Here is a 16,011-nt window from a genome sequence, read left to right as displayed (position 1 = left end):
GAAATACTTCCCCTCCCAGTACCCCTTGGACTAATCGAGAGTCACCTAGGGAACAAAGGAAACCAGGCAACTCTGTGCTCCGGGCTCCGGAGAGCTCTCCCTAGCCCTGGGCGGGCGGGCTGGGAGGGCCCTCGCAGACGCTGGCTGCCCGGGACAGAGTTCACCTCAGGCTGAATCCAGGGCTGGAGCACTGAGATCTCACAAAAGCCAGTTTCTGGCTGTTTTTCTTTAAAACACAATGTGGGACACATCAGGAGTGTGACAGGCAAATCGCCCTGCTCATCACAAGCAGATATAATGGAATCGAGCAATTAGGAAGATCTTGGCTGTCAGTTTCAGCTGGAAGTTTCACTGGCAGCCACAACAAAGGCTATGGTTGTGAGCTGAATTGATGAGGTTTTTGACACCCTACTCTCCCCCCAAATCACTGCATCATATATTCAGGCCTGCAGAAAGGCCCGAAGAACAAGGAATGTACAATTTTTCAGCACTGACTTTTCTTATAAATTCTTCTATCTAGTTTTCATTTCAGAGTGAACCATTCTTCTTGAGAACCAACTATGCACAAGGTAGCCAGGTCTCGCTCACTAACCTAGTAGATTGCAACCTTGACTGCATATCAGAATCACATGGCAGGGAGAAGCGGGTTGAAAAGACTCTGATGACTAGACAAGACCCCAGGCCAATTAAACCAGAGTGTCTGGAGTCAGACCCAGGCGTCAGCAATTTGGTGAACCATGGTTTTAAATAATATGGATGTCTGGACTCCATCCCAAACCATGTAAACCAGAATCTCAAGAGCTGGAGCCTGGGCATGTATGTATAAGGGCTAACAAAGTGCTAGTCACTCAGTTGTGTTCGACTGTTTGCAACCCCACTGGCTGTAGCCCACCAGGCTCCTCTGTCCCTGGGATTCTCCAGGCAGGAATACAGGAGTGGGTAGCCATTCCCATCTCCAGGGGATCTTCCCAGCCCAGGGATCAAACCCAGGTATCCTGCTCTGTAGGCAGATTCTTTACCATCTGAGCCACCACAGAAGCCCTGTATGTTTATTATGCATATGGGTATATTCACATGCACATACATGCTTATACACACATGCATTTGAATACGCATGTGTGCATATGCTTATGGTTATATACACATGCATACATATATGTATACATACATATACACATACACACATGTACAAACATACATATATACTCCAGGTGATTCTAATATAGTCAGTCAAGGCTGAGAACCACTTCACAGACCACTAATTCCCAAATTTGACTGCACTTTTAGAATTCTCTTTTCAACTATTCCAAACCTTAGGCCACATCCCAAACCAGTTGGATCACAAGCTCAATCGAGGGTGGTGGACTGGACACAGACCTCAGTGATTTTTGAGGGTCCCTAGATGATTCCAAAATGCAGACAAGTTTGGAGAGCACAGCACAGACTCCAACCTCCAGAAAAGCTGGGCCGGTCTTCTGTGATTTTTACCGTAACTCTCCTACAGCACCTACCGTAAATATTTGTTGAACTGAATTGAATTTTTAGAGATGTCTGTTCCCCTGATGTCTTTTACAACTATGCCTTCTGGAGCTGGTGCCTTTGAGGACTGTATGAATCCAATAGGAGGTGGCACAAAAAAGAACGTACTTCATAAAAAGACGTTCTGTCTCATTAGTGAATCCGATGCCCAGGGCTCCCCCAGTCCTCACACTTTTGATACTGTCGCCCTATTTGGGATTTATCCTTCTGTTTCTCCTCTGCATAGCTTCAGACAAAAAAAAGGGGGGGGGTGCTTTCCAGCTCCGTTCTCAGCATATTTGAAAACTGGGAATCACTTTTGGGCACTCAGGTACCCAGGGGTGAATTTAGGAACTGGAGGACTCGTCACTCCTCATTTAAGAGGAGAACAAGTGGCTTATTCACCAAGCCAGGAATGTCTTGCATTTTAAAAGCCAGCAAGTAAGATAGAAAACACTATTAATTCCTCATTCACAACTTTGATGTTATGCACCTAGATTTACCCACAAGCGAGGGTGATTTGACTCTATTGTAAATGCTCAAGGTGGGATTACTTATCATCTAAAAGATTCCTAGTCCCAATCCTTTTGTGGAAATTCTGGCATGTATATACCAAGTTTGCTTTAAAAGGAAGTAAACTGCAAAACCATTCACTAAAACATGGAAAAATCAGCTCAATACCTCATTTTGAGGTTACCACTTCATGGTTACTGCGTTAAGTGTGACCTATCTTTTGCCCACATTGACCATTCATCTAAATGCCTGATGACCAGAAGAATAAGTGTCTGTAATGACTGCTGCAGCAGGAGCCGGGCTGGGCTGAAAGAGAACTGTCCTCTGATACCAAGTCACCTCTCACTCCCTGTGTGATCTTGAGCCACTTATTTGATCTTCAGGTTCCTCATTTCTAAAACAAAATAAATACTCACAAAGATGGTTTTCTTCCAGCTCAAACATTATGTGGCTTGAACTCTCTTGTGGACAATGATATTAGTCTTGTGGAAATGGCTTTTACTATTTTGTTTTCCTAAAAATGGATTATTATGTAGGAGAAAGTACCTTGAGTATCCAATTCCATAAAACAAATATTAAGAACTAATATATGCATCAAATGGACCAGACACAGAAAGGCTAGAGAAAGAAGAGAGATAGCCTAGGGTGATAAAAATTAATGAGGAAAACAATTACACATCTAACCATGATATAAGACAGAATGAAATAGATGCTTATGGCATGAAACCGGAGAGGAGACAGCTTGGAATATTTTTTTAATGTCCAAAATAAATGGCCAAGTTCTTTCTACAAGGGTTAAAGGCACACTGAACTTGACTTCTAGTTCTGAACTTCATGGGTAGTGAACATGGCACCCCTGATAAGTCACCTATCTTTCTTAAGCTTCAGTCTTTTCACCTGTAAAATGGGAATCATATAATACCAGTCCAACATACTGGACAGTGCCATTGTCAGGCTCAAAGGAAACACAGGCATGAGAGGGATTGAAAATATGCTACATAAGATAAGTTACACAAAAGCATGGAGGATGACATAACTGAGTCAATATAGACTTGGGTCTGATGACTCATAAAAGCTAGAATTTCCACTGAGAAAGGAATCCAGAGGTTAAATTCAGAGCTGCAGGATCTCGTATACAGTGGCTTCTTCTCTGTTTTCTACTTTCTTAATTTTCCCCCATATTTACATATTAAATAAAAATATAGGTTCATGCTAAAAATTAAATAGTACGGAGAACTATGAAATTTAAAATTCCCTTCCCTCACCTCTACTTCTGCTTCACTGACTACGCTCAAGCCTTTGACTGTGTGGATCACAACAAACTATGGAAAATTCTTCAAGAGGTGGGAATACCAACCACCTTACCTGCCTCCTGTGAAATCTGTATGCAGGTCAAGAAGCAACAGTTAGAACCTGACATGGAACAACGGGTTGATTCTAAATTGGGAAAGGAGTTATGTTAAGGCTGTATATTGCCATCTTGCTTATTTAACTTATTTGCAGAGTATATTGTGTGAAATGCCAGGGTGGATGAAGCTCAAGCCAGAATCAAGATTGCAGGGAGAAATATCAGTAACCTCAGATATGTAGATGACACCACCTTTAAGGCAGAAAGTGAAGAGGAACTAAAGAGCCTCTTGATGAAGGTGAGAGAGGAAGTGAAAAAGCTGGCTTAAAACTCAACATGTAAGATCATGGCATCCAGTCCCATCACTTCATTGCAAATAGATGGGGAAACAATGGAAACAGTGACAGACTTTATTTTCTTGGGCTCCCAAATCACTGCAGATGGTGACTGCAGCCATGAAATTAAAAGATGCTTACTCCTTGGAAGACAAGCTAAGACCAACCTAGACAGCATATTAAAAAGCAGAGACATTACTTGGTCAACAAAGGTCTGTCTAGTTGAAGCTATGGTTTTTCCAGTGGTCATGTATGGATGTGAGAGTTGGACTATAAAGAATGCTGAGCGCTGAAGAACTGATGCTTTTGAACTGTGGTGTTGGAGAAGACTCTTGAGAGTCCCTTGGACTGCAAGGAGATCCAACCAGTCCATCCTAAAGGAGATCAGTCCTGGGTGTTCATTGGAAGGACTGATGCTGAAGCTGAAGTTCTAATGCTTTGGCCATGTGATGCAAAGAGCCAACTCACTGGAAAAGACCCTGATGCTGGGAAAGATTGAAGGCAGGTGGAGAAGGGGACGACAGAGGATGAGATGGTTGGATGGCATCACCTACTCAATGGACATAAGTTTGAGCAAGCTCTGGGAGATGGTGAAGGACAGGGAAGCCTGGCATGCTGCAGTCCATGGGGTTGCAAGAGTCGGACATGACTGAGCAACTGAACACCACCACCTGTGTAACCAGTTACTTCTTACTTTGCCACTACTCACAATGTCTCATGTGTCCTTCCAGAAACAAAGCTTATGATTACCCCATAATCAAAACTACGTATGTATATGTTCCTGATTCTACTCCCTGTGTCTATAACTATCCACCTCCTTTTCTAGGTATCCATTACTGGACAGGAAAGATCTTATTTCAAACAATCTCAGTTTAAGACAATATAGTTTTAGATTACTGAAATCTGACATAGCTTCGAGTGGTGATAATTAAATAATAATGCTCTTATTATTTCTTACCAATAGAAAAGGTGGAACAGAAGACGAGAAGGTTATTTAATATATTGTCGTGGCAGTGGTGGTTTAGTCACTAAATCCTCAACTCAGGAGTGCAGAGCAAAACAGTATTGTTTGTTGGTGAAATAAAATTCAGCTGCTAAAGGACCTATACATAGATCTTTGCTTCTGGGGATCTGTTTCTGAATAAATCAGAGAGAGAAGTCAAAGGATTTTTTTTTTTTTTTACCTCCTCCTATTCTTTAAATGCATTTCAGGTTCAAAGACTGCTCATAAAAAGGGGGTTGTCAGGATTAACAAATTCAGCGAAAGACTCCTGAAGAATGAAAGCATGCACAAAAATTTAGAAATAAGACATCAAGCTTTTAACTAAAATAATAACCTATGAGCATTTTCCTGCTGGACTCCTACTCCTTATTGCCCTTCATCTAGAGACCTAACAAAATTAGTTAAGGATCTAAGCCTTTTATTTGTCTTTAATTTCCATTCAGCTCAAGAAAACGATAAAGTATAGGAAAATTTTTACAGTTATTTAGGCCACGACATGCCCAGAACTACTTACTAGACAAATTCTCACAGTGCAGAAAAAGAAAATTCTCTCTTTACTCTGTATACCCTGAAGTTCTCCCTGTCCATTTGATGGCCTGTATTTCACTGGCTTTATTACACAGCAGATATGTGGGTTGTTAGAGTAATTGGTCAAGACATTTTTCATTTTTGCTCCTTCTTTCTGGAAAGCTCAAAACAGTCACTATGGTTACTCTATTGTTAACATACTTCTCATCTCCTCTTCTAAGTGGTATACTGCAATCATCTCCCTTATTCTCTTCCTACCAATATAATCATTGCAGATTTCTGAATTTCTCTGTCCCTTTTATTTATGTTGAAAGAGCTATCACACTTTACTGTTCTGAGTCTTCTAAAAAGTTCTGACTATTTGGTAAAAAGTTTGGTAAAAGGTACTATGGCTACTGGGGCTTCCCAGGTGGCCCTAGTGGTAAAGAACCCACCTGCCAATGCTGGAGACAGAAGAGATGCGGGTTCGATCCCTGGGTCAGGAAGATCCCCTGGAGGAGGGCAGGGCAACCCACTCCGGTATTTTTGCCTGGAGAATCCCACAGACAGAGGAGACTGGTGGGCTACAGTCCATAGGGTCGCAAAGAGTTGGACACAACTGAAGCGACGTAGCTCTCACGCAGATCATCACGGACACGTTCTGAAGGCAGTGTGCAGCTCTCTATGACAAGTACAGAAATTTGCTCAGCTGACTCTGTCTGAACTTCCTGTGGTTCTACACATGTTATTGAAATCACAGCATATTATCTCTTATTAGCAGACAAAACGGTCTCAAAATGGCTGGGAAAAACCTCAGCTTCAAATAAATGGAAAATCTGATGTTAGAGATATATGAATATGGCCTTGATGTCAAAATAATTATACCTCTTTAGAAAAATCAGCTTAAGAGTCTAAGTTACTGGTAAATAAAGGAAGCTGGCTTGTACCGAAATGAATCATGCTAAAGGAATTAATTCACTTCCTTTCAGGCTCAAGAGTTTTCAGATGTCTTGATTCATAAGTTCTTATGGTTGGTGGGGTTTTCTAGTAGTTCTGCCTCCAAAAATAATCATGAGGGGGGCACATTTTCTGGGAGAATAGAAAATTTGTTTCTTCAAAATTAATTAAGTCATTTATCATTTCTTCCAAAGGGATCAGTTACAATCTAGAATTACTCAGGAGTGGACTTGTTGCTTAAGGACAGTTATTCTTTTAATTATCTTTTAAAAAATATTTGTGTATTTATCAGTTTATCTCTTTGGCTGCTCTGGGTCTCAGTTGCAACGTGTGGGATCTAGTTCCCTGACCAGGGATCGAACCCAAGCCCCCTGCATTGGGAGTGCAGAGTCTGAGCCACTGGATCACCAGGGAAGTCCCTAAGGACAGTTATTAAAAGCTAATTGGAGGGTTTCCATCTCTAGAAATATGCATAGTTATATGCAATATGTTACAATAGTTATATGTAATCTTTCCTACGTGTGAAATATTGTAAAAGTAAATGAAAATCCAAATAAGCTGAATAAATCATCATGGAATACACAAAAGGTAAGAGGTGGTCTCCGAACAGGTGGTGGGGATACCCTATCCCCACCACACAAGCCTTTCTAGAAGGACAGACCCCTGATAACATACCTTTCATCACTACACCCAATGGCTACACTTCTGACCTGCAGTCCCCTGGGCAGAAGCAATTTTCTGAGAGGACAGTTCTAAGGTTTTCAGGGAAAAAAAAAAATAAGATCCCCAAATAAACACAAGAGCCCTCCCCCTTCAAAAAAGCCAAAGGAGGCTCTGGTTTGGTGGGAGGGAGGGCTTCCTGCCATTCTGTGCCTCTTCACCCAACCTTTTCAAACTCAATACAGAGTTTGAAACCCATGGTAAATTTCTCTGGCTTCATGAAAGCTGCTGGGAAAACAGCTATAAGGGTTGGATTGAGGCAGGGGGAAAATACAATTGGCAGCTGATTTTGAGAAAACATAGGTAACCATATGCCTTTGAGAGGCCAGAAAGGAACACAGAGCTTCTTTTGAAAAATAAGATTTAAGAAGAGTCCTCTGGAAAGGCCACCCCAAGCCTTGTGGACACAACAGGTCAGTTTCCGCAAGGAGTAGCCTCGGCCAGGGGTGAGAAATTCCGCTTTCCAAATGAAATGCTGGGGCCCATGCTGAAGGGAAGAAATCTCACCTAGCTCAAATATGGTCTAGTTTTTTGTTTTACTTCCTAACAGTTGCTGGAACACAAAGCATCTTGCTCCCTCATCAGGGTCCTTGGTCCTAAATCCCCATCTCTCTGCAGGACAGTATGAATGAGAAGGAAGAAGCCGAATGGAAACATGACTGATGGGGATCCAGAAGCAACTCCTAGAACCGCTTTCTCTGCCAAGTCACCCACTTTATTAAGAAAAGCCTGAGGAATTCGTCTCTTTTATATAGGGAAATATATCTATATTTAGCTATATCCAGTTTGTGGAAATGTATTCATCCCAACCTCCACTTTCCAGTTACAACCCAGATGACATACTAGGAGTGGATGGAGGAAGTTCCCTAACCATGAGCTAGCAAAGAGCAGCTGGTATTCCATGCTCTCCCATCAGTCTCTAAGACAGATGAGATTCACTACTGCCTCCTTCCGACAGTGATAAACTGCATAATTAGAACCAACCTTCCCAGTGACCACAACAAAGAAACCCAGATGAAATGCTTTAATTATTCCTAGAAGTTTCCCAGGTGGCGCTGTGATTAAAGAATCCACCTGCCAATGTAGGGGATGTAAGAGACTGGAATCTGATCCCTGGGTCAGGAAGATCCCCTGGAGGAAGACACGGTAGCCCACTCCAACATTCTTGCCTGGAGAAGCCCATGGACAGGCGAGCCCGGTGGGCTACAGTCCATGGGGATGCAAAGAGTCGGACACGACTGAGCATCTGAGCACACAGCACACAAAAGTATCAAAGAGCTTACAAGAGAGAGGGGGATTCAGGCTTCAGATCTGGAATATGAGCCTGAGATGTGGCCCTAGGTCTTAGAAGCCACTCTTACCGAGTTGGGGAGAATCTGTGAAGCAGGAAGAGAGAACTGGAAAGCTGAGCATCACCTTCACAGCCTCACAGGGTCAGGGACCCAGAGCATCCGCAAGGTTAAAGCCTGACAAGCCTGTGGTTGGGCGTGACTAAGCCCTACAAGTAAGAGAAAACAAAAAGTAAACTTCCAGTCATCTGAATGCCCTAGAAAATCTCAAGTGCCCAAATTGATCTGGGATTGCTGATACCCGGAAAGCCGGCAGAGGTTGTTTAAAAGGCTCTCTAGAACTCTTGTCATGTTTAGTATCATTCAAAGCCTCAGATTACTTCATTTCATCAACGTTCAGTACTGCTAATTATATGATGCTCTATTTTTTTTAGGTATGAGCCAATGAAAAAGGGGAAAATGCTACCAACTGTAAACGTACATCTTGATCAACTGTAAATTACATCTGAATTTCAGAGATTAAAATGTGAAAAAAATGCACTTAATTGATGAAATATGGTATTTATACAAATATTTTTTTTCAAAACCACATCTAACACACATTCAAAGAAAACAAGGCACACGAGGAGATACAATGACATAAATACAAACCAACATGAGAATTAGGACAAACACCAAACAGAAGAAACAGACATATCCCAGATGGAAAAATTACCAGATACAAAATGTAAGACAATGATACAGTACATAACTGTGCTCATGGTGATAGAAATTGGGCTTAAAATTTTCAGAACAAGGAACCAGGACTATATAAAGTAACACTAAAGATCTGAAAAAGAGCTAAAAATTCTAGAACTGAAATTCAGTAACTGAAATTAAGAATGCAACAGATGGATTTAACTGCAGATTAGACCCAGCTGAAGAGACACGGTGAGACTTAGAAGATATGTCAGAAGAACTACCAGATGTAGCTAGGAGATATAGAAAGGATGGAGAAGCAGAAGAGAGGCTAAGAGACATAAAAGTTAAGAAAATGTTTAAGGTAACAAAATTACCTTACAACACAAAGTTCTCCCAGTAATAGGCAGTGGAGTAAATAAAAAGTTGCTAGTTTTCCTAAACCCAGCTTCCTCAAAGACTAATGGAGGCAGATCACTTTGGGGAAGACTCAGAGGTTGGAAACAATGGTTGAAAGTTATAATGCTGTGGACTTCCCTGGCAGTCCCGTGGTTTAGAATCCACGGCCAATGTAGGGGACACAGGTTCGATCCCTGGTCCAGGAAGATTCCATATGCCATGGGGCAACTAAGCCCGTGTGCCACAACTACTGAGCCCATACGCCCTAGAGCCTGTGCTCTTCAACAAGAGAAGCAACAAGAAGTCCACGCACTGCAACTAGAGAAAGTCGACACATAGCAATAAAGACCCAGCACAGCCAAAAATAAATAGATTCAATATTGTGATTTACAAGGAACATGTATCTGCCTGTTCCGATGAACAAAATATGTTTTCCATATATATGGTCTTCATATCAATGGTTCCTGGCTCATAGCTCCCCAAACCCTTGGAATTTCCTGAGCCATATATGCAATGGCAATATCTTTTGTTAACAATATTGTCCTTTGTCCTCAGATCCTGACATTGCTTCAGAGCCAGAAAGGTGAAATGGGTGTCTCCGTGTTCATAATAAACCCCATTCCAGCACACCTGGGTTTGTATTCATGAGGTGATTTTGGAAAGTACCTAGGGATGGGGGCTGGTCGTCAAGGAAACCAACCATGGAAAAAGAGATGGAACTTTCAGTCCCACTCCCTGATTTCCAGGTTGGGGCGAGGAGCTGGAGATTGAATCAACCACCAGTGGCTGGTGATTTAACCAATACTGCCTTTGTAATGAAGCCTCCATAAAAATCCAAAAGGTTTGGAGAGCTTCCAGGTTGGAGAACAAGAATGCTTCCATATGCCACCATGCTGGGCCCCAACCTCCACAAGGACAGAACCTCCTATGTTAAGCCCTCACCCTGGCTAGCTCTTCATCTGGCTATTGATTTGCATACTTTAATATCCTTCGTAATAGAACAGTAATCTAGAGAGTAAATGGCTTTTCCTATGTCTGTGACCACTCTAGCAAATTAATTGAACTCAAGGAGGGAGTCATGAGAACCTCTGATTTAACTTCCCTGGTGGCTCAGACAGTTAAGAGTCTGCCTGCAAAGTGGGAGACCCAGGTTCAATCCCTGGGTTGGGAAGATTCCCCTGGAGAAGGAAACGGCAACCCACTCCAGTATTCTTGCCTGGAGAATTCCATGGACAGAGCCTGGAGGGCCACAGTCCATGGGGTCACAAAGAGTCAGACATGACTAAGCGACTAACACTTTTCACTTTTGTCAGAGACACAGGTGACAACCTGGCCTGAGACTGGAGCTGGAGGGCAGTCTTGTGGGACTGAGCCCATAACCCATCAGATCTGATGCTATCTCAGGTAGAGGGTTAGACTCAAGTTGAACCTCAGGACACCCAGCTGGTGTCACAGAGGATTTATCAGATGTGTGGCAAAAACCCCATGTATGCTGGAATTGGTGATCAGAACCCTTTAAAAGGTATATGGGACCATGGTTATTTTACCTCTCTGTGTATCACTCTCCTCATATCTAAATGGATATAGTAAAACAGTACTCACTTCACAAAGTAAGGATTGAGAACTCAGTGCCTGGGAAGCACTGAATAAGTGCTCCCTGCCTGCTGGCTGGACAAGACGATGGAGCTCCCGGTCCACCCGAGCCTGCTTCAGGAATGGAACAGGCAGCTCCATCACTGTGACAAAGAGTTCAGCCTGAAATACAGCCTGTGACGTATTGCAACTGTGGAACATTAGGGTTAGATGGAACCCTTCATAAAATATCCATGCAATCAGAGGTTTATTGTTTTCCTCTTTAAAAATGGGTTTTCTACAAGCAGATCATTTTTTTTAAAAGCACTAAACGCAAATAGAAAAGTAGATAATTAACAAAAAATACAAACAGGTAACAATTCTTACGGAGAAAATGTTTAGCCATGTTGGTAACCAAAATGCAAATGAAAGCAACATATTTTTCACCTTAAATAAATAGTTTAAAAAAATAAAAGACCCTGTGTTGTCAACGATGTGGTAAAATCATTTCCAGTTCTGGAAAGCAAGGTATTAACATGGTGCTTTCCCCTGGCTGACTAATTTCACTATCTGGAAATATTTACTAAGAAAACAATCCTAATTGTTAAAAAAGTATGAGTGCAAAGCTACTCACTGTCATGACACAGTGATCAGATTTGGGAGAAAATAATGGCCACTAATAACAAAATATTGTAATAAGTTAACAGGGTTCCAAAGCACTGAACTGCATAGTCACTAAAAATATGTTTACAAAGCATTTGTAATAACATGGAAATTGCTTATTACAATATGAGCTGAGAAAAAGCAAGATAAAAAATTAAAATTATATGCATGGGCTTCCCAGGTGGCGCTAGTGGTACTCGCCTGCCAACGTAAGAGATTTAAGAGATGCAGGTTGGATCCCTGGGTCTGGAAGATTCCCTGGAGGAGGAAATGACAACCCATTCCAGTATTCCTGCTTAGAGAACTCCATGGACAGAGGAGCCTGGTGGGCTACAGTTCATAGAGCAGACACGACTGAAGCTACTTAGCACAGCACAACACAGCATCATCTCAATTGTGTTTAAAAACGAGCTGAGGGAAAAACACTAAAAACAAACATGGCACAACATGATCAGATCAGTCTGTCACAGGTAGAAGGGTCATTTTCATTCACCTTGCTACCTTCCATAATGAACCCGTACTCCTTTCCCCAATAGGGAAAGAAATGTTTCATTCTCTTCACTGTAAAGACAATATAAAACAACATTAAAGAAAGTTAAAATTTTTTTCAAATATTTTATTGAGATGTAATTGACATGTAACACTGTATTAGTTTCAGATGTAAAACAATGATCCAATATTTGTATATATACCAGGAATGTTCACCAGCAATAAGTCATCACCAGGCATAGCTACAATTTTTTTTCTTGCGATGAGAATGTTAAAGATCTACTCTATTAGCAACTTTCAAACATATAATACAGCACTGCTAACTATAGTCACTGTGCTGTACATAGGAAAGTTTTATAAAACAATCTCGTTCCACTAATCCAACTGTTTCAGTTTTTATTCAGTGCGACCTGTACATGCACACACCTTTGGCACAGATGTAATCAGTCTGAATCAGTGATTAGTTCTATCAGGATTAGGCAACATGGAAATCAGACAAGTTATCAAGCTCTTTTCCTTCCTGACTCTTCCTCTGCCAACATTCACCTAGAAAGATGGAAAGCCTGAAATATAGAGGGGTTTTATTTGTTTGTTTTATTAAGTTTTTAAGTACTCGAGTTATTTCCCCAGTGGTACTGAGTGTCCAAGAGCATGGGACAAACTCCTGACTCCTTGCTCAGCCATGGCCCTGTCCTCTGTGTGACCTTGGCAAACCACCTCTCAGCCTCAGTTTCCCCATTTACACAGTGGGGCAGGGAGAGCTGGTCACTGACCCCCAAGATCCCTTGCAGGTCTACATTCTTAGATAATGTGTAAATTTGACTCCAACTCTCCAAACTGATCTTGATTCTTGAAAAGTTTTATAAAACTTGAATCACTTCAAACAGAAATAGAAAAACTACTAATTTTTCAAAGAATCCCTCCTACATCAAATTTTCTAATAAGAGTCTTTATTTTTGTTAAATGTAGACAATGGCAATATTGGCAGATCAGTTTCATGCAGAGCCAGGCACATTTAGATACAAATCATAGCACTTTCTCTTCCTCCTTGAAAATAGGTCAGTTTAAGGAAAAAGACTGTAGACGAATGAAAAGCCTGAAATATAGAGGGGTTTTATTTGTTTGTTTCATTAAGTATTTAAGGACTTGAGTTATTTTCCCACCTTGCCCCCAGAAGGTATTTCCTATCTGGCCTGTTTCAATGACAGGAAAAGTCTCACCCCACACTGGGGTGGTCCAAAATAGAAGTCTGAATCCAAATCTTACTGTAAACTTTTCAACTATGATTATAGTGACCCCGAAAAGAGTTTCAGTCACTTTCGGAAGCAATAACTTGGGCAGCAGACCAAACTCACTTACAAGGTCCATTAAGTTACTTCCATTTACTGGACAGAACTCAAGAATCCTGCTGCTAAACTTGAACGAGCCATGCCCCTTCTTCCATCCCACAAAGATGCGGTTGCTGCTAACGCTGTGGAAGTTCTACTTTTGAAGGCAGATAGGAACAGAAGTGCTGGCTACCCTGTGCTCAACCATCCCGTTTTGATCCCTGTGCTCTCCTGAAGTCAAGTCTTTGAGAAGCTTCTCTCAGTTCCTGACAGTCACGGGTAGCAGCAAGTCTCTATATTCCTGTTTGTGCAGCCACTGCCATCAACGATGCCCAGAGCCAGCTTCACCTGAAGAGAATGAAACTGAAAACTCAGAGCCCCATCCAGGGCCAGTGACACTCACGTGGTCATTGTTTTTCGTAAACAGGACAGTTTACACAAGCATCCGATCCCACCAGAACTGGATCCTCACCCACCGCTTCCCACCCCCACTACCACCCACCAGCCACTGTCCGAGCAGTGGCTGGGATGGCCCTGTGGGCAATTGTGGTTCCCCACAGTGGTTCTACTACCTGCATTTCTGCTACATAAATCAAACACATGGTAGGGGAAGAAGCTGAGAGGTGTCTTGTGTTTTTTTTGGGGGGAGGGGGGTGGTTGTTGTTGCTTTGTCTCAAAAGATTGACTGATGACCAGATTAGGATATGTGACCTGCAAAGGATGTTTATTCTGATTTAGGAAATTATTCACATGTAAAATCCACAATGTACATTACACACCTGTGGGCCTCCCAGGAGGCTCTAGTGGCTAAAGGACCGGCCTGCTGATGCAGGAGGTGTAAGAGACCCAGGTTCGATCCCTGCATCAGGTAGATCCCATGGAGGAGGGCATGGCAACAAACCCCAGTATTCTTGCCTGGAGAATCCCCCGGGCAGAGGAGCCTGGTGGGCTACAGTCCATAGCGTCACAGAGTCAGACACGACTGAAGTGACTCAGCACACACACACACCTTATATTTACCAAGTCACCCATCTTGAAAACCAAGTTACAATAAAGGAGGCCTCTTCCAGAAAAGTGGGAATGGTCACATAGCGCTGTACAGAGTGACCAGTACCCTCAGAACAGCTATTCACAACAGGGGTGATTCTGCTCCCCAGGGGACATCTGATAATAACTGGGGACACTTTTCATTGTCACAACTTGGGGAGGGGACGTGGGGTGCTACTGGCATCTAGTGGGTAGAGGCCAGGGCTGCTGCTGAGCATTCTACAATGCACAGGACAGGCCCCACAACGAATGTCCCAGCTCACGACACCAAGAGTGCTCAGGTTGAGAATCCCAGCCTTAGAATAATGGCACGTGTAGGGAAGGAAGAAAGAATCCCGTCTGGAAAAGGATTAACCTTTAAACAACAGAGCGAGTGAAGGCCAGGTTGACAGCACAGGCAGATCTGCTCTCTGACCTTGGCCGCCACGCCGGCCACCAAGCAACGAAGGCTCCAGACTTTTGTGGATTGTGGGCCCACAGGGACCTTTGCCAAGACTGGCTACACAAGGAGGTGGTAGCAGCAGCATTTCAGAAGCACCAGGAAAGGCACTTCGCCTCCCCAGGTACCTCCAACAGCCACTTGTCTATGCCTGAAATCTCATGGTGGATAAGGCCTTTCGTTCCATAATGAGGTTTAAAGTGCAAGGACCCCTGGAAGACAGAACAGTGACCTACACTCCTAGTCAAGAGAAAGGAGATGATGACAGGTTGGTTTTGTCCTGAGTTTTCATACAGTGAAAGGCTCTGACGAGCCGAAAGTGGTAGAGAGGGAGAAAGGTCAGGCCCTGAGGAAGTAGGGAAAGGTGGAAGGAATGGACAATCCAGGGTTCTGGAATAAAAGTCACCTACCCTGCAGACTACGCCTGAGCCTCCAGGGAGGGAAGGATGTAGAGAAAAGACCAAGTTACATTCTTGGCTTTGAAGAAGATTACAATCAAGTTCGGCTCAGGTGAAAAAAACCCTAGGAATGTTGGAAAGAATGGTAGGGATGCAGTGCTCCCTGCAGCTGGAACAGGAGACAAGGGTTCTCACCAGCCACCAGCCATGGGAATTACAGTGAACGCCAGGCCAGGCTGGGTGAAGCCCCCACCTGACACCTCGCAAAGCACTGGGCACAGAGCTAAAGATCGGGCAGCGCTTCGAAACTCTTCCAGATAAAGAGCTGTCAGATTTCTAAAGTGCTCGAAAGATGGTTGGTTTTCATCACCCTTAGGCTGACATCCTTTCCATCAATTTAGAAGGGAGGCCTTTGTTCATCTTCTTTGCCTATCTAAATCACATTCTGTCTTTCAAGGCCGGTTCATATTTTTCCCTGTAATTCCTGATTCCGACTTTTTTTTTAATTAGAGGATAATTGCTTTATAATGTTGCGTTGGTTTGTCATACAACAGTATGAATCAGTCATAAGTGTACACATGTCCCCTCCCTCGTGCCCCTCCCTCCCCACCCCAGCCCGTGCCTCTAGGTGGTCCCAGAGCACCGTGTCAAGTGCCCACTTTTCTGCAGCGACTTCCCAGTCTGTTCACATATGGCAGCGTATGTTTCAGCGCTACTCTCTCAGTTCACCCCACCCTCGCCTTCCCCCACTCCCGTGTCCACAAGTCTGTGCTCTGTGTCTATGTCTCTATTCCTGCCCTGAAAATAG

General features: G+C 43.0%; 1 protein-coding gene across 6 annotated transcripts in view; it reads right to left on the bottom strand.

The window, feature by feature from the left end:
• MAPK4 (mitogen-activated protein kinase 4) overlaps nucleotides 1-16,011 on the bottom strand; it is a 173,117-nt gene that overhangs the window by 153,130 nt on the left and 3,976 nt on the right. For 3 of the 6 annotated variants that reach the window (XM_086373515.1, XM_086373510.1, XM_086373514.1), the window contains exon 2: nucleotides 5,680-5,906. The exons of 2 other annotated variants lie outside the window; for them this stretch is intronic. The gene's annotated coding sequence lies outside the window, so the exon portion shown is untranslated. Of the gene's footprint in view, nucleotides 1-5,679; nucleotides 5,907-8,262; nucleotides 8,400-16,011 lie in introns of all 6 variants that reach the window. One more of the 6 variants, XM_086373511.1, reaches the window with a different exon arrangement.

Source organism: Bos grunniens, chromosome 24 (assembly GCF_055505025.1).
Source record: "Bos grunniens cultivar Pamir isolate PY7600 chromosome 24, Bosgru_T2T1.0, whole genome shotgun sequence".
Classification (NCBI taxonomy): domain Eukaryota; kingdom Metazoa; phylum Chordata; class Mammalia; order Artiodactyla; family Bovidae; genus Bos; species Bos grunniens.
The sequence above is the reverse complement of the archived record's forward strand: the minus strand, read 5'-3'. Positions and strand labels throughout refer to the sequence as shown.